This window comes from Panthera pardus, unplaced genomic scaffold (genome assembly GCF_024362965.1).
Source record: "Panthera pardus isolate Hobbes unplaced genomic scaffold, ASM2436296v1 HiC_scaffold_13, whole genome shotgun sequence".
Lineage (NCBI taxonomy): Eukaryota > Metazoa > Chordata > Mammalia > Carnivora > Felidae > Panthera > Panthera pardus.
Window position 1 is genome coordinate 157,665,607 of NW_026526688.1, and position 25,083 is coordinate 157,690,689.

Sequence of the window (25,083 nt, forward strand, 5' to 3'; positions counted from 1 at the left end):
AAGCTGTCCTTTCCCTCCCATTTTGCCATAGGTTATATAACGTTTGAGCGGGAGAACCCCCAGAAACACTGAAGGCCACTCACTTTACTTTACGGATGAGACATGTTGGTTAAAAGATTAATCCTCACCTTAACTGTCACTCTAATAATTCAAAAGAAAGAACCCTCACATTCCAGTCACTATTGTGCCACTATTATATGCAGCATAGCACTGAAAACTAGGCAGCTAATTTAACAACTCAGGTCTGGATTTTTTCTTAGACAAATACTTAAGTCTTCTTCAGCTTACATCAAATAGGAAATATATTATTAACAAGTTAAGGCTATTATGTAATGTGGAAATGAAGGCACAGGCCTATTCTTGAGTGCTGAGTTGAGTGAGCCTGAAACTATAGGGCACTCAACTCACAATTTAGCAAAAGGCAAAAGATTTCTAAATAAACCCCAAAGCTAATCATCTAAAATCATGTAGATTTACCAACAGAATATGTAAATAAGCTACATATATAACTTTAAATATTCATGGCTATATGTGATCTACGACAACAAAGTATGTTTTTTATATCAAGATAGAGAAAATAAAAGCTATAGTCTCTATTTTTTTTAATTTTGAATACTTTACATTTTAAAAGAGAATAGAGGGAAACAAACCACAAGAGACTCTTAACAATACAGAACAAAGTGAGGGTTGACTTAGGGAGGTGGGTGGGAGAGGGACTAGATAGGTGATGGGCATTAAGGAGGGCACTTGTGATGAGCACTGGGTATTGTATATAAGTGATGAATCACTGGTTTCTACTTGTGAAAGAAATATTGCACTGTATGTTAACTAACTGAAATTTAAATTAAAAAAAAGATTTTATGTTTTAGAGTAGCTTTAGGTTTAGAGCAAAATTTATAGTTTTAAGTTTATTTTGTTGTTTATTTTGAGGGAGAGAGAGTGAGTGAGCAAGTGTGAATGGGGCAGAGAGAAAGGGAGAAGGAGAATCCCAAGCAGACTCCACAATCAACACAGAGCCTGACACAGGGCTTAATCTCACAAACCATGAGATCATGACCAAAGCCAAAATCAAGAGTCAGACACTTAACCAACTGAGCCACTCAGGTGCCCCTTAGAGAAAAATTTAAAAGAAAATACAGATTTTTTTCCCAAACACCTCCTGACCCCACAACTACATTGCCCTCCCCATTTTTAACATTCCCACCACAGAGAACATTTGTTCCAATTGATGAAACTGCACTGACACAACATAATCACTCATAGTCCATTGTTGACATTGGAGTCTATATCTGAGGTTGTACATTTTACATATTTGGAAAGCTATATAATGGCATGAGTCCATCATAGGATCATACAGAATATTTTTCACAGTCCTAAAAATCCTCTGTGCTCCACCTGTTTATCCTTCCTACCCTATCCCACTCCTGACGACCACTGAACTTTTTACTGGCTCCATAGTTTTGTCTTTCACAGAATATTATATAGTTGCAATTATACAGTATATAGTCTTTTCAGATTGGCTTCTTTAATTTAGTAATATGCATTTAACTTTCCTCCATGTCTTTTCATGGCTTGATAGTTCATTTCTTTTTGGCACTGAATAATATTCCTTTTTTAGTCTGTTGATGTGATTCATCACATTAATTGATTTTTTTTGGCTTTTACAAATTTTAATTCTTGTTAGTTAACATACAGTGTTATATTAGTTTCAAGTGTACATGACAGTGATTCAAAAATTCTGTACATCACCAAGTGCTCATCACCACAAGTGCACTCCTTAATCCCCATTACCCTTGCCATGGCCTTGTCCTATTCTTTCATTTGGTATAAATCTCTGTCTTCTCATTTTGTCTAAGCCTCTGTGCTTGTTTACTGGGTTAGAAAAGTCAGTTATGTCTTTTGTTCTTGAGGGGGATGGTCTTATGAAGAGGAGATCCTGCAGGGCCCTACCATGTAGTGCCTCCAGTCCCCAGGGACTAGAGCTTCCAAGAGTGTCTCCAATGTGTGCTGTATATGCTCTGCTTCTTTGTCCTGGATGTTTTATCCTTCAGACAAGTCTTCTGCAAAGGCTGTCTTTGTCTGTTGTGTGCAGAGTTTGGCCCCTGGCCTGAATATTTTAACTAAATGGGCTGTGGTCTGTTTGTGAAATGAGATCTATCACCAACTGCCACCAGAACCAAGACTCCACAAAAGTCCCCAGTTGGATGACGCGATGTGAGCAAGGATTTGGTCTGGTCTTTTGGGGGAGGGAGACTGAGGCAAGCTTGACTGGAAGGGGCAGTTCCATTGGAGCCCAGGGTGTAGGGCTTGGTGAAACCAAGTTAGAGACTGTTCCCACTGTTCTAGTTCTCACTGGTGGTACTGTGCTTATGCTGAGGGTCAGGGAAGGGAAATGGAGCCAACCAGTTCCTTTGTTCTTAGTGGGGTTTCTCCGTGGACACAGTCTCTCTGGTACACATTCCAAGATGAAGGAAAACCTCCCCACTGTGAGCCCCAGGCACTCTTCAGATTGCTGTTTCTACCCTGAATGTCTGCCCGTTATCTGGTTGTCTTCTAAGAGCAGCACAATACCCTGTGAGCTCTATCTCAGCCAAGTCTGCTGCCCTTTAAAACTTCAGGCTTTAGGGGTGCCTGAGTGGCTCAGTCAGTTAAGCGTCTGACTTTAACTCAGGTCATGATCTTGTGGTCCGTGGGTTTGAGCCCCACATTGGGATCTGTGCTGACAGCTCAGAGCCTGGAGCCTGCTTCAGATTCTGTGTCTCCCTCTCCCTCTGCCCTTCCCCCCTCTCAAAAATGAATTAACATTTAAAAAAATAATTAAAAAGAGAACAACTTCAGGCTTTAAAGAACTCACGAAATTCACCCTCTCTCACTTTCCAAGCCAATTATTGTGGGGATGCGATTGGACTTCATGTTATTCTGTCTCATGCCCTTCTCACAACTGGGGTTCCCTCCTCACCACAGTGCCCAGGATCTGTTTCTCTCCCAAACCGCATCTCTGCACTTCCTACCTTCTTCAATGTGACCTCCTCTCAACCCATAGTTGTAGAGTTTGTTCTGCCAGTCTTCAGGTGAATTTCTGGGGTATTTAGGATGATTTGAAGTTACTTAGTGGTATTTGTGGGATGAGGCAAGCCTAAGGTCCTCCTACTCCACCACCATCTTCCAAACACTCCTACATTAATTGATTTTTGAATGTTGAACTACCCTTTCATACCTGGGATAAATCCCACTTGGTCATAGTGTATAATTATTTTTATACAGCATTGATTTTACTTGCTAAGACTTTGTTGAGAATTTTTGCATCTTTGTTCATGACAGATATTGTTCTGTACTTTTTGTTTTTTGTAATGTCTTTGTCTAGTTTTGATATTAGGGTAATGTTCGCCTCATAGAAATGTCCACTGGCAACAAATTCCCTCAATTTCTGTTTTTCTAAGTTAGTCTTTATTTTACCTTCACAGGAGAAGTAATCTCACAGAGTACAGAATTCTAGGTTGGACTTTTTTTCCCTCTCAACCCTTTAAATGTTTCTTTCCACTCTCTTCTTGCTTGCATGTTTTTTGAGAAAATATTGGATGTGATTTTTATCTTTGCTTCTCTAGGGGTAAGGTACTTTTTTCCTGTGGCTTCTTTCAAGATTTTTTCTTTATCTTTGATTTTCTGTAGTTTGAAAATAATATGCCTAGGAGTAGTGTTTTTTTGACATTCATTCTGCTCAGTGTTCTCTGAGCTTCCTAAATCTATGGTTTGGTGTCTGACATTAATTTGGAGAAATTCTATCATTATTTTGTTCCAACATTTTTTTTTCTGTTCCCTTCTCTTTATTATATATCTGGTATTCTCATTACGTGTTTGTTATACCTTTAGTAATTGTCTCACAGTCCTTAGATTGATTTCTTTCTTCTTTCTTTCTTTCTTTCTTTCTTGTCTTTATTCTCTTTGCTTTTCAGTTTTAGGTTTCAACTGATAGATCCTCATGCTCAGAGACTCTTTCTTCAGCAGTATCCAATCTGCTAGTCATCCACTGGGATGGTTAATTTTGTGAGTGAACTTGATTGGGCTAAGGAATGCACAGATGGCTGACAGTTTTTTTCTGGATGTGTCTGTGAGAGTGCCTCTAGAAGAGGCATGTGCATCAGTAGACTTAGTAATTAAGATTACCCTCTCTGGAACCATCCAAATGGTTAAGGAGCAAAAAGAAGGGGAAGAGAAAGAGGCAGAAGAAGAAGACGAAGAAGAAGAAAGAGAGAGAGAGAGATAAAGAAAGAGAATGAGGAGAAAAAGAAGAGAAGAGAAGAGAAGAGAAGAGAAGAGAAGAGAAGAGAAGAGAAGAGAAGAGGAGGGGAGGGGAGGGGGAGGGGAGGGGGGAGTGGAAGGGAGGGGAGGGGGGGAGGGGAGAGGAGAGAAGAGAAGAGAAGAGAAGAGAAGAGAAGAGAAGAGAAAGGAAAAAAGTCCAAGGAAGGGCTGGTTCTTACTCTCTCCTCTTGAAATGGGAAATTCATCCTTTCCTGCTCTTGGACATTGGAACTCCTTTTTCTCAGACCTTCAGACTCCAGGACATCACAAGTGTCCCTTCCAGTTTTCACACTTTCAGCCTTGGACAAGGAGTTATACCATCAACTTCCCTGATTCTCAGGACTTTTGACATGAGCTGAATTATATCACCAACTTCTCTGGTTCTCCAACTTGCAGAAGACAGATTGTGTGATTTCTCATCCTCCACAATCAGGTGAGTAAAATTCTTTTTTTTTAATGTTTATTTATTTTTGAGAGAGAGACAGAGAGAGTGATTAGGTAAGGGGCAGAGAGAGAGGGAGATACATAATCTGAAGCAGGCTCCAGGCTCTGATCTGTCATCACAGAACCTGATGCGGGGCTTGAACTCATGAACAAGGAGATCATGACCTGAGTGAAGTTGGACATTTGACCGACTGAGCCACCCATATGCCCCAGGTGAGTAAATTTCTATAATAAATCTACTCTTATACATATATCTATATATTTTGCTGGTTCTGCTTCTCTGGAAAACCCTGACTAATACATGCACCAAAGGCATTCTTCATTTCTTTTACAGGATTTTTGACCTCTAGCATGTCTGTTTGGTTCTTTCTAGGATTTCCATCTCTCTGCTTATGTTGCCCACCTGTTTTACATTTTATCTACTTTATGCATCAGAGCCCTTTGAATGTTATTCACAGTCATTTTCAATTCCTGGTCTGAAAATTCCAGCATCCCTGCCATGTCTAGTTCTGAAGCTTGCTCTGTCCTTTCCAGTTCTGTTTTTTGCCTTTTATTAAGTCTTGTAATTTCCTTCTGAGAGCTATACATGAAGTACTTGGAAAAATGAACTTCTTTAAATAGGCCTTTAATAACTGGTGGTAAGATATAGAAGGAGGGGAAGCGTTCTATAGTCCTGTGATTAGGTGCCGGTCTTTGAGTGAGCCTGTGCCTCTGGACTGTAAACTTTACAAGTCTTTGTTGGGTTTTTCTCCCCTGCCTCAGGTAGGACAGAATGGCTACAGTGGGCTGAAGTTGGATATTTCCTTTCTCTCACTTGGCAAGATAGTGCTGACTGGAGTTGGATAGTTTTATTCCCCCGGGTCAGTAAGGCTCTGGTTAACAAATAATCCAGTAGGTTAGGCTCTGGTTAACTAGTTTCCCCTGAAGGCGTGCCTTGTTAGGATGAACAGAATTCTCTGGTATGTTTCAAAATGTTTCCTTTTCTCTTCCTCCTGCAAGAAGCAGGAGGGGATTTTTCTCAGATATTTACTGAAGGAAACTGCTTGAGCTCCTGGAGGTAAATCTCACAAAAATTGTGGGGGCATTTTTATGACACAGTCCCCCTGGAGTTGTCCACATTGATCTTACAGAAATTTATCAATTTCAGTTCAGGTTTCCCTACCTGGCAGTTCCCATTGCAGCGTCCACTCTTGAGTCTCTGTTCTGTTGAGTTGTGCCTTCCTTTTTTGGTCTATCTGAATCTCTAATCTTTGGCTGAGCAGTTTGTCAGGCATCCTCCCCTCTCTTATGGATCCAAGATGAGTTGTTGATTTTTCAGCCTGTTCAGATTTTTACTTGTTGTTGGGATGGAGTGGTGACTTCCAAGTTCCTTAAATGCTGAACCAAGACCCAGAACTGATTTATACACAACTCTATGTCTCTGTAATCTGATTAGAGTTCTATGTGTCCATCCTCAGACCATTCACGTTCATGCTCACACTTGGATTGATTTCTGATATTACACGTTTTTAACTTTCATTCTGATATTTGATGGTTTGGATGTTGCAATTAATGACTTCTATCTTGTTGACTTCAATTATTTGAAAATGTGCTCAAAACAAATGTTTCTCTGCCCCACTACCCAATAGGTATATATATCTTAAAATCTATTGTTCTTCAGTATTTTTAGCCCAGTTGTCTCTTTTCTTGTCTCCTTTTCCTTTTCCTTCCGTGGCTTAGAATTTCTGGTGGTTGTTAGATCTGAGCTATCAGGAACTCGATTATAAGAAAACAACAGTGCTGTCACGGCACCATGCAGAAGCAATGACAATTGTCTCTAGTGCCATTCAGCATTCAATCCCCCAAATATTTTGTTCACTCCATGCCAATAAGGGAATAAAGGTATAGCTCCATATTTCAAGGAATTTGGAATATAATAGTGGAATAAAAACATGTACATATTACTATAACAGAATGTCATTTAAAATGTGGGCCAACAAGGTAAAAAGTGTTATTCAATTTAATTCAAGGAATACTGAGTGTATTAACAAGCACTGTGCTGCGGGCTCAGTGGAAAATGATGTTTTCTTAGCAGCTCTCTGTCTAATGAGAGAGACAGGAAAGTAAACAAACCATTATGATACACTGAGGAAAGTGCTATGATAGAAAAATGCTATAATAGTTCAAAATAGAAAGAGTCACATCCCACACACTACTCTGTTGTAATGCAGGTTTTTGGTTTTGTGTTTAAAGATTTTAGAATAATAGGGGCAAAAAAACTTCTAAAGATCCTTAATGAGAAAAGTTGCATTAGATACTTGGCTGAATCCAGAAAATGGTACATATGTTGACAAGTTCTTTTGCTAAGACTTACTGCTTTGAGAAGTGCAAACTCAGGCAGAAATATTCTCAGAGACTTTCATCTTTTAAGATAGCCTCAATTGTCTCTAAAACTTACTTGGTCAGCAAAATTCTATTAATCAAAACACAGAAGCTTACACATTTGCCAGATAACTTCTACAGAAGGATAAGCCATGTTAACTATAATCAAACACAAAATTTTAGAAGCATAAACAATTAAAGCATAACAGAGAGGGAGGGACGCAAACCATAAGAGACTCTAGAATACAAACTGATGATGGAGGGGGGAGTGGAGGAGAGGGGAAAATGGGCGATGGGCATTGAGGAGGGCACTTGTTGGGATGAGCAGTGGGTGTTGTATATAAGCCAATTTGACAATAAGTTATATTTAAAAACAATTAAAGCAGGAGGATTTGGAATAGATGAGCTGGAGAAGTCTTGTGCATGACACTTCAGCCTCTCAGATTTGTTCTTTATTTCAAGTTACACTGGACATAGCTCTAATGATTAATACTTGACATAATTCAATGAATATCTATATTTTTACACTTTAGAATTTATAAAACTATGTAATATAGGTTTCCTCATTTCAGTCCCATAAATACACTTTGGAATAATCATAATTCCAATTCTATAAACAAGAACAGAGATTGAAGAAGATAAGAAATAGCAAGCTGGCTAAGTCACACCTTGAGCCATCTCTTCTAATGTCAAGTTCAGTGACTTTTCTAAAACATTTTATGTAGCTCCTGGAAAAATATTTGTTCTAGATTTTGTGATTTAACTTTAATTTTGATTTATTTTTACCTTATAAGCTGTTAGTTTTCTGCAGAAAAATCTATCCAGTCTTTCTCATCTTATCATTAAACTTTTCAAAATATTATTTGGGGTAGAAATTTTCAATACATAAAACCTAAAATAAATAAAAGTTCTAAAGTACTTGACGCCTTCCAAAAGGGCTTTGCATTAATTTCATGTAGATATTTCTTTCAACAGAAAGAAATTAATTAGTTTAAAAATGTATGTTTGTGACCATTCACCATACCCACATCCTCCAATTTGTATTGAATATTTAAAAAAATCCATTTGATTCTTTAAGGATACTTAAGAGTGATCTAAAACAATTAAACTGATTAAAAGTAGTACAAAATGGCTTAAATGACACACCAAATAAGTTTGTTTTCACATTGTCACATTGGTAGACATTTGTATTCTCTAATTTAAGCACGAATGTTCAATGTGAGTGATACAGCTTCCAAGGGGACAAAAATTGGTTCTTGGGGTATAAAAAATGTTAGATATTATAATGATGTGAAGTCCTCCAAAGAGCCTCAGTTCATCAACATATATACAGTACATCTTTGGTATTAAGTGTTATAGAGATGGGCAATTAGGGGAAAAAATGGTCAAAAAAGGCTAGTTGGAGAAGGGGACAATAATGAAAAAAAAAAAAAAGGTTGAGATATATAGTTCTAAAGATTATACCTGAGAAGATCTCAGTGTTCTGTATTGTAAAAATAGAGGTGATGGTGGTGTCAGTTGTGGGGGAGAGATTGCTTAAATTGTTGAATTTTATAAAATGGAAAAGACAGGTTCAGTATGTCGGTCTACTGTATAGTTATCACTTATCCACAATTCCAAAATCCCAAAACTGCTTTAAAATTTAGAAGTTTTTCATAAGTTGATATCTAAAAAATAACAAATTTAGATATCCCTGAAATCTCATTTCCCACGTTTCCTTTGGTAGACTACAAAGTGCTGTTTCAGCAGACCTGAGTTAACTCAATAGAAGAACAAACTAATAACATCCAATGCTAGTTCCAGAGCCCCCACTCCTTCTTGCCAGTGAAGACACTTCCTTGACCTCAGAAACTTCCATTTCTTCATGGTCACCTAGATGTCCCCTGCCACCTGCACTTTTCATCATGTAAGTGATGAACATTTTGGAGGCTGGGGGCTTCTTCTAGATTTAATTCCACACTGTGTCCAGCCCAGTTATATCAGACTAAACATAACCCTGACTTGAATTGATGTGAGGCTATTTACTACCTATATTGATACCACTTAATGTAAAGAACCATTCCTGAGACACCAGAAAAAAAGAACATATTTACTTACAGAGTGCTGCTCCAAATGTCACTGGAATGTTATTAAATATATAGAATATCAATGGTAATTTCCTTTCTAAAATTCAAAAAAATTCCTAGTTTCAAAACTCATCTGGCCCCAGGGTTTCAGATAAAGGTTACAAGCATGCAGGAAAAACAAAGTTTTGCTAGGGAACTTGAGATAACATAACAAGGTGTACGTGGTGCAAAATAGGAAAGGAAAGAAACTATTTCTGTGAACAGCGGATTTGTGCTCAAAGGTGGGTTGGATATGACCCCCAAATGTATGTGATATGAACTTTAGAGATTATTTCCTTAAAGCTATGGTCCTTTACTATATATAAATATATTCCACAGGCCTGCACACCTTCCAACTGGTAGTATTTACATTGTTTTGCCTTAGGGTTTCCTCTGAGGCCAAGGTAGGTTGTTACCCCTCCTTAAACCACCAGTCTTTCACAGATGGCTGGCAGTATTTGCTATATAAATCTTCTGATTCCTTTCCTTTTCTTTTCATTTTGTTTTGTTTTGTTTTTGTTTTTGTTTTTAAATAGGCTCTACTCCCAGCATGGAGCCTGACATGGGGCTTGAACTAGGGTCTCTGAGTTCAAGACCTGAGCTGAAATCAAGGGTCAGATTCTTTAATGGACTGAGTCACTCAGGTGCCCCTGATTCCTTTACTTTTTGAAGTAAGTGGGTTTTAATAATGTTCCAATAGGGTTAAATCCTAGTTACCCACAGCATAGGTGGCTTGATAGCATATTCTATAAGCTGCCTCACTGCCATTTTTAATTCTGTACTTTTTTTAAAATTTTGTTTGTTTATTTATTTATTTTGAGAGAGAGAGATACAGCACAAGTGTGGGAGGGGCAGAGAGATCGGGAGAGTGAGAATCCCAAGCAGGCTACACATTGCTAGCACAGAATCTGACAGGGGCCCGAACCCACGAAACCACAAGATCGTAACCTGAGCAGAAACCAAGAGTCAAATGCTTAACTGACTTTTCTACTGGTACTTTTCTACTGGTGTTTACTACCTCTTCCAAATACTATTGGTGCTTTCTTCTCTCTCAGTCTAATCCTGGGGGAACTCAAACTAAAACAAAGACGTTTAATTTTTCCAGTTTTTACTAAGAACTGAAGTTCTTTGATTGAATCCCACATTAGTGTCAGGGCTTCTGTTACTTATAGTATTCTAATGTTGTCTGCTTGCCTGACTGCCTGGCTTTCTAAAAACTTGATTTTACAGTCCTTATGATTTTCCATCTGCCCCTTAATGTTTTTGCAATATCACCTTCAGCCAATACTGTTCTCTTCAAACTGCTTGATTATTTGCCTGTTGTCTAGTCCCATAACCTACTGATAATTAATGATATACCAGCTGGATTAAACATCTATCAAGAATCTCCATTGGATCCAGATGCTTCTCTATGTCAGAATATCTTGGTTTCAACAGCATAGATTCAAGCCCAATAATGATCAGTTTGCTTTATTCCACTCTAATTAAGTGGGCTGTGTCTAGCCATGTTCTGAGATAATAAGATCTTATGAATCATGGTAATTATCATCATCATAATAAAAAAGTTATGGGAGACTTACTAAGTGTCATGACCCTTGTTAAATGATTTACTGTTGTGTCTCATATCTATGAACCAGCTCTGTTTATCATCACACTGAGACCTAGAAAGTGAAGTAACATACTCAAAGGCATATAACTGGGAAGATAGAGTAACAATTAGTCCCCAGGACATTTCATTGCAGAATCCAGGCTTTTTAACCAGTATACTGTGATATCTCTCTAAGTTCTGTCAAAATAAGGAATTCTTGCCCCTTGGAAAAAAGTCTTAGTCCAGTGTTAGTCATTAGATGCCGTTTAGCCATGACCTCAGGGCCCTAAAAGACTCCTTTTATTCAGGATATGCCAAGATTCCCAATATTGGTAGCCTACAAATTTGACCTTTTTTTGCTTTTGCTTACTGTCTTTTACATATCAATAGCAATAACCGAGCAAGAGATACAATTCTACTAAAACTCCAGCTTTTGAACATTTGCATTATATGACTTATGAATAACACGTGTTAGAAGCAGTCTTAAGATGTTTAAAAAAAGAGCAAGATAAATATGACATTAAAAGCAGGGCTTATTTTGTCTCTCAAGACATTGTTGTATTACAAATGCTTGTTTAATAGTTTAATCATTACAAGATGCTTGTGTGATTAATATCTACTTATTATTCAAATCCTCAAATGGAGCTTTCCTTGCAGATAACCTCCCATCTAAACACTGATGTTTAAATTTTTTTTAACATTTTCGTCTATTTTTGAGAGACAGAGAGAGCATGAGCAGGGGAGAGGCAAAGAGAGAGGGAGACACAGAATCCAAAGCAGGCTCCAGGCTCTAAGCTGTCAGCACAGAACCTGATGTAGGGCTCAAACTCATGAGCCATGAGATCATGACCTGAGCCAAAGTCGGACGCTCAACTGACTGAGCCACCCAAGTGCTTCTAAACACTAATGTTTAGCACACAGATGTGTGATGAACATTGAAGCTATCACTGCATGCCTATCTTGAGTCAGACATTTTTACATACATTATTATGATAAAGCCTCCCAATAACCTTGGAGAATATAGATCATCTACATTTTCCTTTTCAGAGAAACTGAAAATGAGAAGATTTTGACCAGCTGCTCAAAGTCACAGCTTTTAATTAAGAATTCAGTTGGATTTTAAGTTTCCTTTTTAGCCAATGTTCCCATTTAAAATGATAATAATAGGGGCGCCTGGGTGGCTCGGTCAGTTGAGCGTCCGACTTCGGCTCAGGTCATGATCTCGCGGTCAATGAGTTCGAGCACCGCATCGGGCTCTGTGCTGGCAGCTCGGAGCCTGGAGCCTGTTTCAGATTCTGTGTCTCCCTCTCTCTCTGACCCTCCCCCGTTCATGCTCTATCTCTCCCTGTCTCAAAAATAAATAAATGTTAAAAAAATTTAAAAAAAATGATAATAATAATTGTGATCAAATATCCATGATAAAAAATTCAGTGTTAACCATTTTTGAGTTTATAGTTCAGTCAGTGGCATCAAGTACATTCACACTGTTGTGCAACCAGCACCTCTATCCATCTCTAAAACAGTTTTTCTACCTTCCCAAACTGAAACTGTATCCAGTAAACAATAATTACCCATTATCCCTCTCCATGGACCCTGACAAACACAACTGCATCCCCATTTCTATAAATTTGACTACTTTAAAAACTTCGTGTAAGTGCAATCATACAATATTTGTCTTTTTGTTACTGGCCTATTTCACTCAGCATAATGTCTTCAAGGTTTATCCAAGTTGCAGTAAATTTCAGAATTTCCTTCCCTTTTAAAGCTGAATAGTATTCCATGGTAAATATATGTCACATTGTGTTTATCCATTCATTTATTGACTTGCACACTTGGGTTGCTTCCACATTTTGGCTATCATGAATAAAAGTGCTATGAACATGGGTGTGCACATAACTGTTCAATCACTGCTTTCAGTTCTTTTATGCATATACCCAGAAATGGAATTCCTGGATCATATGGTAATTTTTTGAGGAAACGCCATACAGTTTTTTACAGAGGCTATCCCATATTACATTCCCACTAGCAGTGTGCAAGTGTTTCAGTTTCTTCACATATTCATCAACGCTTTGCTTTTTTGTTGTTTTGTTTTGTTTTGTAATAGCCATTCTAAGAGGTACGAACTGGTGTCTCATTTTGGTTTGAATTGCATTTCCCTCATGATTCCATTGGTCGTTTTAATCTCTTGACAAAACCCTTTGATATACAAACATTTTTAATTTTGATATAATCCAATTTATCTAATTTTTCTTTTGTTGCTCATGCTTTTGATATCATACCCAAGAAATCACTAACAAATCCAAGAGCATAGCCTTCCTGTGCTGTTTCTCTCTTTTGCTCAGGCCCATGGCACGGGAAGGATGGGCAAGTGTCACAGCCTTTGTGCTGCCAGGATAGCTCCATCCTGGAGATGAGATCAGAAGTGGCATGATAAACAGTACAAGAAAGTCAATTTGGGCACAGCCCTGAAGGCCAATCCTTTTGGAGGTGGTTGCCATGCAAAGGGAATTGTACTGGAAGAAGTAGGGGTTGAAGCTAAAAGTCCAAATTCTGGCATCAGGAAATGTGTCAGGGTCCTGCTGACCAAGAATGGCAGAAGAAATCACAGCCTTTGTACCCAAATGTGATTGGATTTTATTGAGTAAAATGATGAAATTCTGGTTGCTGGATTTGGTCACAAAAGTCATGATGCTGGTGACTCAAAGTGGCCAATATCTCTCTTTTGTACTTCTACAGAGGAAAGAAAGAAAGACCAATATAATAAGTTTTGATGGTGAAAACATGACAGCAATAAATTTTCATAAGCCAAAAAAAAAAAAAATCCAAGAGCATGAAGCTGTCTTTATTTTCTTTTAAGAAGCTTACAGTTTTAGCTCTTATGTCTTTGATGTATCTTGAGTTAATTTTTGCATATGGTATGAAGTACAGATCCAACTTCATTCATTTGCATATAGATAATCCAGTTTTGTCAGAACCAGTTGCTGAAAGAACTATCTTTTCCCCTATTTAATAGTCTTGGCAACCTTGTAGAAATCATATGACCATATATGAGAAAGTTTATTTCTGGGATCTCTATTTCATCTGTTTTTGTTCCTGTTTTTATGCCAGTACTACCCTGTTTTGTTTACCTTGTAATTAAGTTTGGAATCAGAAAGGGTGATACTTCCAACTTTGTTGTTTTCAGGGTTGTTTTTAGCTATTAACAGTCCCTTAAGATTCCATATGAATTTAAACAGGGTGCCTGGGCGGCTCAGTCAGTTAAATGCCTGACTTCAGCTCAGGTCATGATCTCACAGCTCGTGAGTTCAAACCTCACGTTGGGCTCTATGCTGACAGCTCAGAACCTGGAGTCTGTTTCAGATTCTGTGTCTCTCTCTCCTTCTCTCTCTCTCTCTCTCTCAAAAATAAACTTTGAAAAGTTGAAAAGATTCCATGTGAATTTAAAAAATTTTGTAAATATTTTTGCAAAAAACACCACCAGGATTTTTATATGAATTACACTGAATCTGCAGATTGCTTTGGGTGTGTTGACATCATAACAATATTACATCTCTCAGTCAGTGAACACAGGAAATAAACTTTCCACTTATATTTGTCTTTAACTTATTTCAGCAACGCTTGGTATTTTCCAGTGTACAAGTCTTTTACCTCCTTGGTTAAGTTTATTCCTAAATATTTTATTCTGTGATGCTATTATAAATGGAATTGGTTTCTTAATTTTTATTCAGATTGTTCATTGCTAACATGCAAAAATGCAACTTATTTCTGTGTTGATTTGGTATTCTGCAAATTTGCTAAATTTGTTTATTACTTCTAACTGCATTTTTGTGGAAGGCTATTTCTTTATGGCATATCATTTTGTTATGTCACACTGCCTTTACTGTTGGCTTGAATTCCAGTGACTATCCATGCAATTGTGGCAAAGACATAACTCTTATTTGTTTTTTCATCTTGGGGCTATGAAAATAATGATTAAACAATAACAATAACAATGTGATTAAGAACATAGATTTTGGCAAAAGTTGATTTGGCCCTTTATTTGCTTTATTTCCTGAGCATCTTTTATTTATTTATGTTTAACGAGGCTTATAAGTATGGTCACTTGCTAGTGCTTAATATATGAGCCTCAGATTTCTCTTCTATTACTTGGGTATGATCAAAAGTTGTAAGGATTCAATAAAGTGTCTGGCTCATACATCAGTAAATGTTAGAAAATGTCATCTCACAGTATCCCCATATCAAATGAATCAAATGAAATAATATATATGAAAATACATTGTGACCCAATAAACTCTCTTATAAAATAATACTTTTTAAAGCATATATTTTTTAATTTACTTTTTCCCACAAGACTTCTGCAGGAGAAATGAGTTCTTAGTTCTGGAAGACAAAATGATCATTAAAATATTCTCTGCTCTTGCTTTCTCCCACTGGACCACTAAAAATCACCCACTGATCATGAGGAACCCCATTATTTCTACAATCCCTCTGTCAATACTAACAAGTTCTTTCTAAACATGTAGCTACTTCAGGGCACCTGCGTGGCTCTGTTGGTTAAGTGACTGACTTGGCTCAGGTCATGACCTTGTGGTTTGTGAGTTCAAGCCCCGTGTTGGGCTCTGTGCTGACAGCTCAGATCCTAGATCCTGCTTTGGATTCTATGTCTCTCACTCTCACTCACTCTCTCTCTCCCTCCCTCTCTCAAAATAAACCTTAAAAACATTTTTTTTAACATGTAGCTACTTCACATGAAAGCTATAAAGTACATAGTAGTTCATCCATAGCTTAGTAGGAATTAATGAGTTTCAATTTGTAAAGTACTTAGAATGCTGCCTGATATATAGACAGTATAATGTGTTTATGCAATAACTAAAATAGTTATGTGAAAAGCTGTGTCCAGAAAACGCCAGGTCTTTGTGTTCTTCTTAAAATGGTGTGATTTTGTGTTTATGTCTCTTACAAAATTCTAATGAAAAGAATATAAATGTCACAATAGAATATTTAGCAATTTTATTCTTTACTTCTATCCCCTCAGCCTTAATTGATAAATAGCTTTATAATTTTTATGAAATATTTAGATATTTTACATATTTTGCCTCAAAGATTCTAGAAGCTTCTTTTTTATCTCACACACCTCATGATGAGTTATGATTACTTAACTGTTTACTTGTAAATATTACAGCAGTTAAAACATGGATATTTATTAACTCCTCAGGGTTAAGCATGGGGTAGTTACCTATGGATCTACCACTGGTTAGTGAAGCAGTCATTCTGAAATAATAATTAATAAATTTAAGAGGAGATTTGGTCAGGGCAGGAAAAGTCAAAGTCTTGGGATTACCAAAATGAAGTTTTGATGTCACAATTGCTAGAGAACAAGATTCTTCATTCACTTTATGACACTCACATAGGCTAAAATTATGCTTAGTGTACAGATAATCTCAGGTCAAAATTTGAGAGTTTAATAGGATGTTCAGCTCACAGAGTAGCTTATGAAGATGGAGAATGATCAATTTGGAATCACCTACGTACTCTCAAGCTGCATTATGAAATGTATACTTGAAAAAAGCATTAGATTAATGTGGAGAAATAACAACATAAAGAAGGAAAAAATCAAGCATCTCTCAAGGACACATTTTAATGAGTCCTTAAAAGAACATCCATGCTGATATGTAAAATAGTTGCCCCTTCACAAACTACGTGTCCTCCAGGAAAAAAAAAATCTGAGACCACTTATATTAAGAAAAGGGATAACAGATGGTCATACAAAATTTAATTTTTTTTCTGTGCACATAGGCAAGGTGAACAGAACCACTATTAACTTTGGCAAATGTTCACAGTGATTACAGCATCTATGGTGAGCCTGAATGCTAGCATGGCTAAGTAGAATTGTGTTTTTTTGTTTTATGATAATCCTTCATGTTTCTATAATAAGAAAATAAGCCACAAAAAAGAAACAGAATGTAAAGTAAAAATAGTTATTACAAATAAAAACAAAACAATTTAAATTTTTTTCACTGATGTGCCATAATAAAGATGTGTTTTTGAACGTGCTTTGAAATTAGAAATGTCTTATGTTTTCCTAAAATGTAAGCCCAGCTGCCTATGTCGCACATAGTAGTCACTCTGTTTGAATGTCATTAATATTAACATGTTTGCTGATGTAATTTTTCTTCTAAGAATTACAAGCTAACTTCTGCATTAAACACTTATTAAGGTTCTATTTTACACAATGTCTATATAATGTTGTTAATATGGTATAGTTACTACATTACTACCATATTAATCTGTCTAAAAACAAAGTACAAAATTGTTGTTTATGAATTATAATTGTAAAAAATGAAAGTAAAAGCATTTTAATGTAAAATAATCATAAGGGGAAAATATGAAACTCTATATCACAGGAAAATAATTTCAAAAAAATTATAAAGAAAAAAAAAAGACCGTGAATCATAGGGTTAAACAGAGAAAAGTAAAGGAAGATCATTACAGGAAGATGGTATTTATACAAAGATCATCAAAATGGTTGAGTCATTTACTGAGTATAAAAATAGAAAATAAAATTAAAGCACTTTAGAACAAGAGGGAGATAATCCAATATGGTATTCCTTTCAATGGTTCCCATCATACACAAGATAAACTTAGTTACTTCCTTGGGGCCAGAAAAGTCATTCATGATCTGGCCACTGCTCACTTTTTTCTCTTCTGTCTCTCACCAGTTCCCTCATCCTGCTGTGTGACCCACCTCTACAACGAGGCATATACACCCCACATTCCAATTTTACTGAAATGCAGTGTACTGGCAATAATAGTCCTGTGCTAATGTAGTCTCAGACTCTCATGCTATTATACATTGATTTTCTCTGCCTGAAATCCCTTCTCTTTCTTCTCTGTTACTTTCTTGTCTTGGTTCTATTTGTGAGATACTTGATGGCAGGAGCTGTGCTTCATTCCTTTCTGTATTCCCAGATCAGACCATATTTTAAAGCCTAAACAAATTAACTAACTAAAATCAAGTGTCTTATTAAAATTACCAAACAAAAAAGTAAAAGATATCAAAGAGATAGAAATTATTCTAATAGACACACAACACAGAATTATTTCAATTTAAGAAATAATGTATTGCAAGCTAAAAGGGGACTTTTGGCTGAATTACTATTGCTTATTTGGTCAAGTTTCTAGGAGGAAAGACTAAAAAGCATGGAAAGAGTTGGGATTTGAAATACCGGGGAAGTCCAATATCTGCTATTAACTAATTCTCTGATGAGAGAAATAATACATCATCTGTACTATCATGGAAAAAAAATCTCCTATATGCCTTTCTTCATTATATCTGAGTTTATATCATATTTCAGTTAAGACTGCTATTGATTTTTACTATATCATAAGTTGCAAGAAGTTTCATAAACAATAATGCAGTTAATAAATAGAAAATTTGAAACATTTCAGTTTTGGTTCTTTTCACGTGCTTACTTCAATGATAAAATATGGTTGACAATACGTTATGTTGAAACAACAGCACAATTAGCAGGAGATGTCCAGAGTAGCCTAGGAGATCAATTTTTGATCTCTTAAGTTTGACATTCCTATTATACTATGTGGGAGTCTTTTGTGCTACTCACTTACAACCAGATTTCCACTCTTTCTAGATATATGGAAGACTGCACCTGCTGAATCCCATAAGTTTGGGTGTTTGTTCCATTAGCTATTGAGGTAAGAGAGGGAAATGTCACGTTATTTGCAAACTGTAACTTTTAATTCCCACTGTGATGAACTCCTGAGTTCTCTTTCCTCTGCTCGGATGATTATGGGAACACATGTCAGATGGAGCTTCATCAACTGTGTCCCTGAGTAAACAAGAGGGGAAATGAATAAACATCTTCTCAGTGCTATCAACCCCCAAAAAACAAACTTGGTTTGTTTATTTTAAACCACTGAAATTTTGAATGTATCTAATTCCACAGCATAACCTAGTATATCCTGATTGTTAGGGAGATTGGTTCATACATCTGAAATTCTGACATATATAAAAGCCTAAAATGTGTAGCAGTAAATTAGGTGTTGTGAGGCAGTTGACAAGGTAAATGTTAGCAAAGGCTGGAAAGGTGGGAATCAGGCACAGGTTAAATATGAAGCTAATGAAACAGACTTCAGTTCCCCCTACCTACATAAGTCCATCCCAAAGCCATAGAAGGGAACCTACTAATGTGTTCACATGGATTTTACAAGCAGACATCTTTGCAAAATGTTCTAACTTTGGTACTATAAACTCACTTTATTAAGACCACTGTCTCTTTTTACTCTAACTACTTCTCCATCACATTCTTCATGTTGAATGAAAGTAGTGTTACCACAATCATTTCTGGTATTTGTCTAAGGGAAAACTGAGTTGGAGATACATTTAGTTTGAGAAAAAGAGAATAGAAGATTGTAACAAAATTTATAACTAAGTTTTGTTGGTCATGCCAGTGGAGAAATGCTTTCCAGAATATTCCTGCCGCTCTCTGTGCCAATTCACCTGGTATTATGCAATAGCAATGTGTCCTATAGCATCTGTCACTGGAAGAATATGAGTTGTGGAGGAGTAATACGATTGGTACATATGGAGTTAGAAACTAGTATATGGAATATTTTTTCCAGTTTTCCAATTATAAAATTGTAAGCAAAAGATTTTTTTTATAGAAGCCTAGTCAAAACTGAAGTTCTCTCCTGCATGTATCATAGAATAACGTGATATATATAACAATAAACACACAATGCATTTTTAAGTGGAATTATAGAATGTATCAGAATTCCCTTATTTTGAAGGGCAAAAAGATGTACTATTACTACTAACAGTGAGTATTTCTATGCATGAAGTCTTATGTTCTATGTACCCAAATTGTCAAGAATTTAGAAAAGAATCTACCATGGTAAAGGAAAGATAGATTTACTCTTCTATTCTATGAGGGAAAATAATATAATAAGAAGTCAATGTAATATTAGGATGCATTAAAAGAGGGGCACCTGGGTGGCTTCGTCAGTTAAGCATCTGACTTCTGCTCAGGTCATGATCTAGTGGTTTGTGAGTTTGAGCCCCACGTGGGACTCTGTGCTGACAGCTCAGAGCCTGGAGCCTGCTTCAGCGTCTGTGTCTGCCTCTCTCTCTGCCCCTTCCATGCTCATGCTCTGTCTCTCTCTCTCTCTCAAAAATAAACAAACATTTTTAAAAATGCAATAAAAGTCAACAGGCAGAAAAATTATAGGTATATCATAAATAAGTTTTTAAAAATTTGTGATGCTTCTGGTATTTATTATATTTTTATTTGTAATTATTTTGTGATTTATCGTCTCGCTATAAATATTCAATTTTATACCTAATTTTGTGTTTACAATTTGGTGCCATTTTTTTTAAAGAGGACTTCTAAGCACTTCTCTAAAACTTCGACCCACACCATCATACAGATTCACATTTTACAGTAATAAAACTTTTAGCAAAACTTGTTTTTTACCATTTGGGACTCAGGTTATCTAATAAACTAATAACACTGGGCTACAGTTTGAAATACAAAATGTTAATAATGTATGTTTACTGTTATTGTCTACATTTGGCAAGGTATTAAGAGAGATGAACCCAGGAAATGACTGGCAGTAATGAATGAAAACAGATAAAACCCTTAAATTCAGAGCCCTATAGATGTTGGAAGAAGAAACTGCTATTCAACCACAAATAGTAAAATGTACCATTTAGAACAGAAAAGAAAGATATTTTTGAATGAATATGCAAAGCAGTTTTATAAGCGATAGACAAAAACTAGAAACAACTCAAATGTCTGTCAGTAGAAAAATTAAGGGGGTACCTCAGTGGCTCAGTTGGTTAAACTGACTCTTGGTTTCAGCTCAGGTCATGATCTCATGGTTTGCGAGTTCAAGCCTCACATGGGGCTCCACAATGACAGTGTGGAGCCTGCTTGGGATTCTCTCTCTCCCTCCTTCTCTGCCCCTCCCCGGCTCATGTTCTCTCTCAAAATAAATAAAAACTTAAAAACAAATTGAAAAATTGATAGAAACATTTTAAAAAATGTCTAAATGTTTATTTCTTAATTTTGAGAGAGGGGGCCAGGAAGGGACAGAGAGAGAAAGGGAGAAAGAGGTTCCACACACCAGTAAGGAGACTGATGCAGGGCTTGATTCCATGACCAACTGTGAGATCACGACCTGAACTGAAGTCAAGAGTCAGACGCCCAACCAGCTGAACCACCCAGGTGTCCCTAAATGAATAAAAACATTTTTACACATCCATAAAATTGAATACTACTCAGCAATAGAAAATATAATTACGCTAAGTATAATGAACAAAATTTGATTTATGTAAAGTAATAGACAATATTTACTATAGTCACAAAAATTAGATCAGTTGTTGCTTGGGGATTAGTAATAGAAGGGAGGATACATACAAAAAAACCTGAGTAAATGGTTGCAGGTGATGAATATGGACATTATCTTGACCGTGGTGATGCTTTTGCAGGCGTATACACATGTAAAAACCTAACAAACTATACATTTTAAATATGTGTAATCTATTGTCAATTATATCTCAATGAAAGTATAAATAATTACTATGGGAAACAAAGGCTGATTAAAACTCAGTTTCATTACAAGGATCAAGTCAAGACTGTGTACATCCATTCACTGTTTAAAGTCTCTAATGAGATAGAATTGATTCCCAGAGTATCTTCACAAATGGAAACATGTATCTGCACAGAGAAAATGTACTGCATGAGTGGATTTCCCATGGAAGCCTGGGAGATGAAGTATCTATAAATAAAGTATATGTGAGAGTGAGAAAAAGTGAGGGAGAGCAAAGGAGAGAGAATTGTATTCAAGTGGATATAAATCTTTAAAAAAAATAAAATGAGAAATATTCTAGAAAAGAGCTTGGGTATGACCATTAGCATATGTTGCTGAGTTAGAATCAACTAGATGAGAGTTGCACTGAGGTTTTAGCAGTTTAACACTACCAAAGAAACATAGAACATAGAGTAAAAATGGGTCTATGTCTGAGGCATAAAACAATTTTTGATTCCAAACCCACAGAATGTACAACACCAAGAGTGAACCCTCATTTAAACTATGGACTTTAGGCGATTATGATGTATCAGTATAGGTTCATTAGCTGTAACAAATGTGACACTCTGGTGGGCAGTGTGGATAAAGGGGGAAGGTATGCGTGTGTTGAGGGCTGGGAGCATATGGAAAATTTCAGCACCTGCCCCTAAATTCTGCTGTGAACCTTAAACTGTTCTAAAAAAAAGTTTTAATAATTACAAAACAAAAACAAAAACAAAAACAAAACCCTGCACAACAAAAACAACAAACCAACCCTTGTGTTGCAACTTTTTACAAGCAGGCTGCCAGCTGAGAGAGCTCCTTACCTTCTTACAGCCCCAACCCACCACTGCCACTCACACACAACCAGGAAAGCATTCCCGTCAACATCTACTCTCTTTGTGTTAGATTAAATTGGTGTTAAATTAATTAAACATAGAGTTCATCAGACTGAGATGGTGCAAATGTCTTGATGGCCTTTGTAAGCAAACCAAAATTTAAGCCTGTAAATACCTCAAAACTAAAGACAACCAATCACAAACAGACAACTAGACTTTAAGCAATAGCTAATCAATAATTCCCTTGCCCTGCTTCTGCCTTTTCTTTATAAATGTCTCTCCCTAAGCTCCTGTCATGGGAGCACTCTTAACTACTTCCAGTTTGCCACTGCCCTGATTGGAATTGATTTTGCCCAAATAAAGTCTTGAAAATTTTACTATACCTCAGTTTATCTTTTATAGTAGCTAACAATGTTCTCTTTAAATACACACATACACGCACGCACACACACACACACACACACACACACACACACACCAGAAAAACCAAAAAGACAATGGGACAATGGTATGAAATGATGAAGAGTCTGATTCTGGTCTCCACAGGTTTGGCAAGGAGGGATTGGTGAGGAGCAGGAAAGAGGACACCCTCCCAGTACTTTGAATGGAAGAAACAAAGAAAGCAAACTACCTTTTCTTGGTAAACCAGCTTGTCAGTTGGCTGATCCTCTTTGCCCTGCCTTTCAATACAGTAGGGAAAGAAGCAGTGATTCCAAGAACTAACAATTCAGATGAATTCTATTATAGGATTCACATTTAGTTTCTTATGGCTTAGAAAAAAAATTTGATAAAACTATAGGCTTCCTGCCCTTTGAACTGACTAATCCTCTCCCTTCCCTAACTATATACATGTTCCCACACAGAAGCCAATGAAAAACAAGAGAGGTATTAGTTTCATTCCTTCACTTATGAAATATCAACATATGTTCATTGACATTAAACTCTCTTTCATCAATTATAAACTGACAGATTTAAGGATACTTTTATGACTTCTATTTATATGAATACACATAGAATATTCATAACAGGATACTATACAATATCATCAACGCTTAAAATTTATGCTTTAAAATAAGACCGACTATTTGGACATTCAGACTGTAATACTTATTGACCGTGTGACTTTAGATATGCCACTAAGCCATGTATGTCTTCAGTTCTTATCTATAAAATGAGCACAAGAATATTATCAAATATTGTTATTCAGAGGATTAAATGAAAAAAAGCAATTTTATGGGATCAGCTTAATGTCTGACACATAGTGAACACTCAAAAAGATACTATTATTTTTATTACATGAAGAAATAAAGTATTGAAGTTGTCAGAATTTTTTAAATGTCTCATACAATAAAATAAAAATTATCTTTGCCTATAGCCTACACACACACACACACACACACACACACACACACACAGCCTAAAACTTTTCTTAGGAGAATAGCACTGTTGGATAGCTTCACTTTTTCATGAATTTCTTCAGAAATGAACTATGCTCTGAAGTTTTCTTTTTTATGAGTTATTCTGAAACTATCAGGAGGGTGAAGAGCTAATTAAAAGGCTTTTTTTTTTTAAAGAAAATCTCTCCTTGGCCTAAAGCCAATAGATCAGAAAAAAAGGAAGACGCAGAGAAGAGATGATAGCCTGGTACTGATGAATTTCTAATGAACACTGAGGGTCAACAGGTCGGGCTACAAAAGTGTGAGGTGCCATTAGTAATTTTTACTTGCTTGAACCTGCAGCCACTTATACCTTTTATGTTTTCTTCAAATGTGAATGTTTGTAGGTTTTGAAGAGTAAAATAATATCAATTTATAATTCTATAGCATAATTCAGCTAACGATTAAAAATAAAAGATGTAAGTCAATATAATTATTTTGCCCCAAACATAGTGAGTGGTAGAAACAATATAATAATAGCAGTACATACAGATAGAGGGGCAAAGAGGACAAGTCAAATGCAATAACATTGTTAACTTTGGTTGGGATTGATTCAAGGAATGAGTTTAGGATAGTTGTAAGAGATTTTTTCCCCATGTTTTTGTTTTTGTTTGGTTTTGGTTTTTTGCCTTTAAACAGTTATTATTTGTTATTATTATTATTTTGTAAAGAGAGATAAGGTGAAGCCCACATAAATTCAAGAAGGTCCATGATAAAGCTGAGCTGTTGGCCAGATCTGAATTAGAGGAAACTCATGGAACCTCGTCAGCAGATTTTGTGAGTCTTCATTTGAGGGTTTCTCCATGTTCTTAACTCATTTATTCCATATCTCTTCCAGCAATTGAACATGGTTCTGAATTCCAGGAATATGATTTGTAACAAAATGTTGCCTAACAACTCAGCATGAGTTGGAAGAAAGCAATGTATAAAATAAATATTCAAAGGTGCCTGAAATCATTCCTCATATGTGAGAATTCTAAGGTAGTAACAGAGAGAAGTTGTATATGAATTCATGTATATGAATTGTATATGAATATGTATATGTATATGAATTAACAAAAGGTGAGGCCTTTCCTCAGGAGGGTGTAGAAAGTCATAGACAAGAGTAATTATCTAAGATTAAGGTGGTGGATTTAGGATAGTGAAAACAGATCCATATTCTGAAACAAAATGCTGAATAAAAGATGTAGATTGTCTTTCTCTCTTCCATAGAAAAAAATTATTTTTGGTGGCGCCTGGGTGGCGCAGTCGGTTAAGCGTCCAACTTCAGCCAGGTCACGATCTCGCGGTCCGTGAGTTCGAGCCCCGCGTCAGGCTCTGGGCTGATGGCTCGGAGCCTGGAGCCTGTTTCCGATTCTGTGTCTCCCTCTCTCTCTGCCCCTCCCCCGTTCATGCTCTGTCTCTCTCTGTCCCCAAAAAAATAA

The 25,083-nt window shown here is 36.5% G+C and overlaps 1 pseudogene; it reads left to right on the top strand.

The window, feature by feature from the left end:
• The first annotated feature begins 13,157 nt into the window (after positions 1-13,157).
• On the top strand, positions 13,158-13,558 carry LOC109275139 (40S ribosomal protein S23-like; annotated as a pseudogene).
• The last annotated feature ends 11,525 nt before the right edge of the window (positions 13,559-25,083 follow it).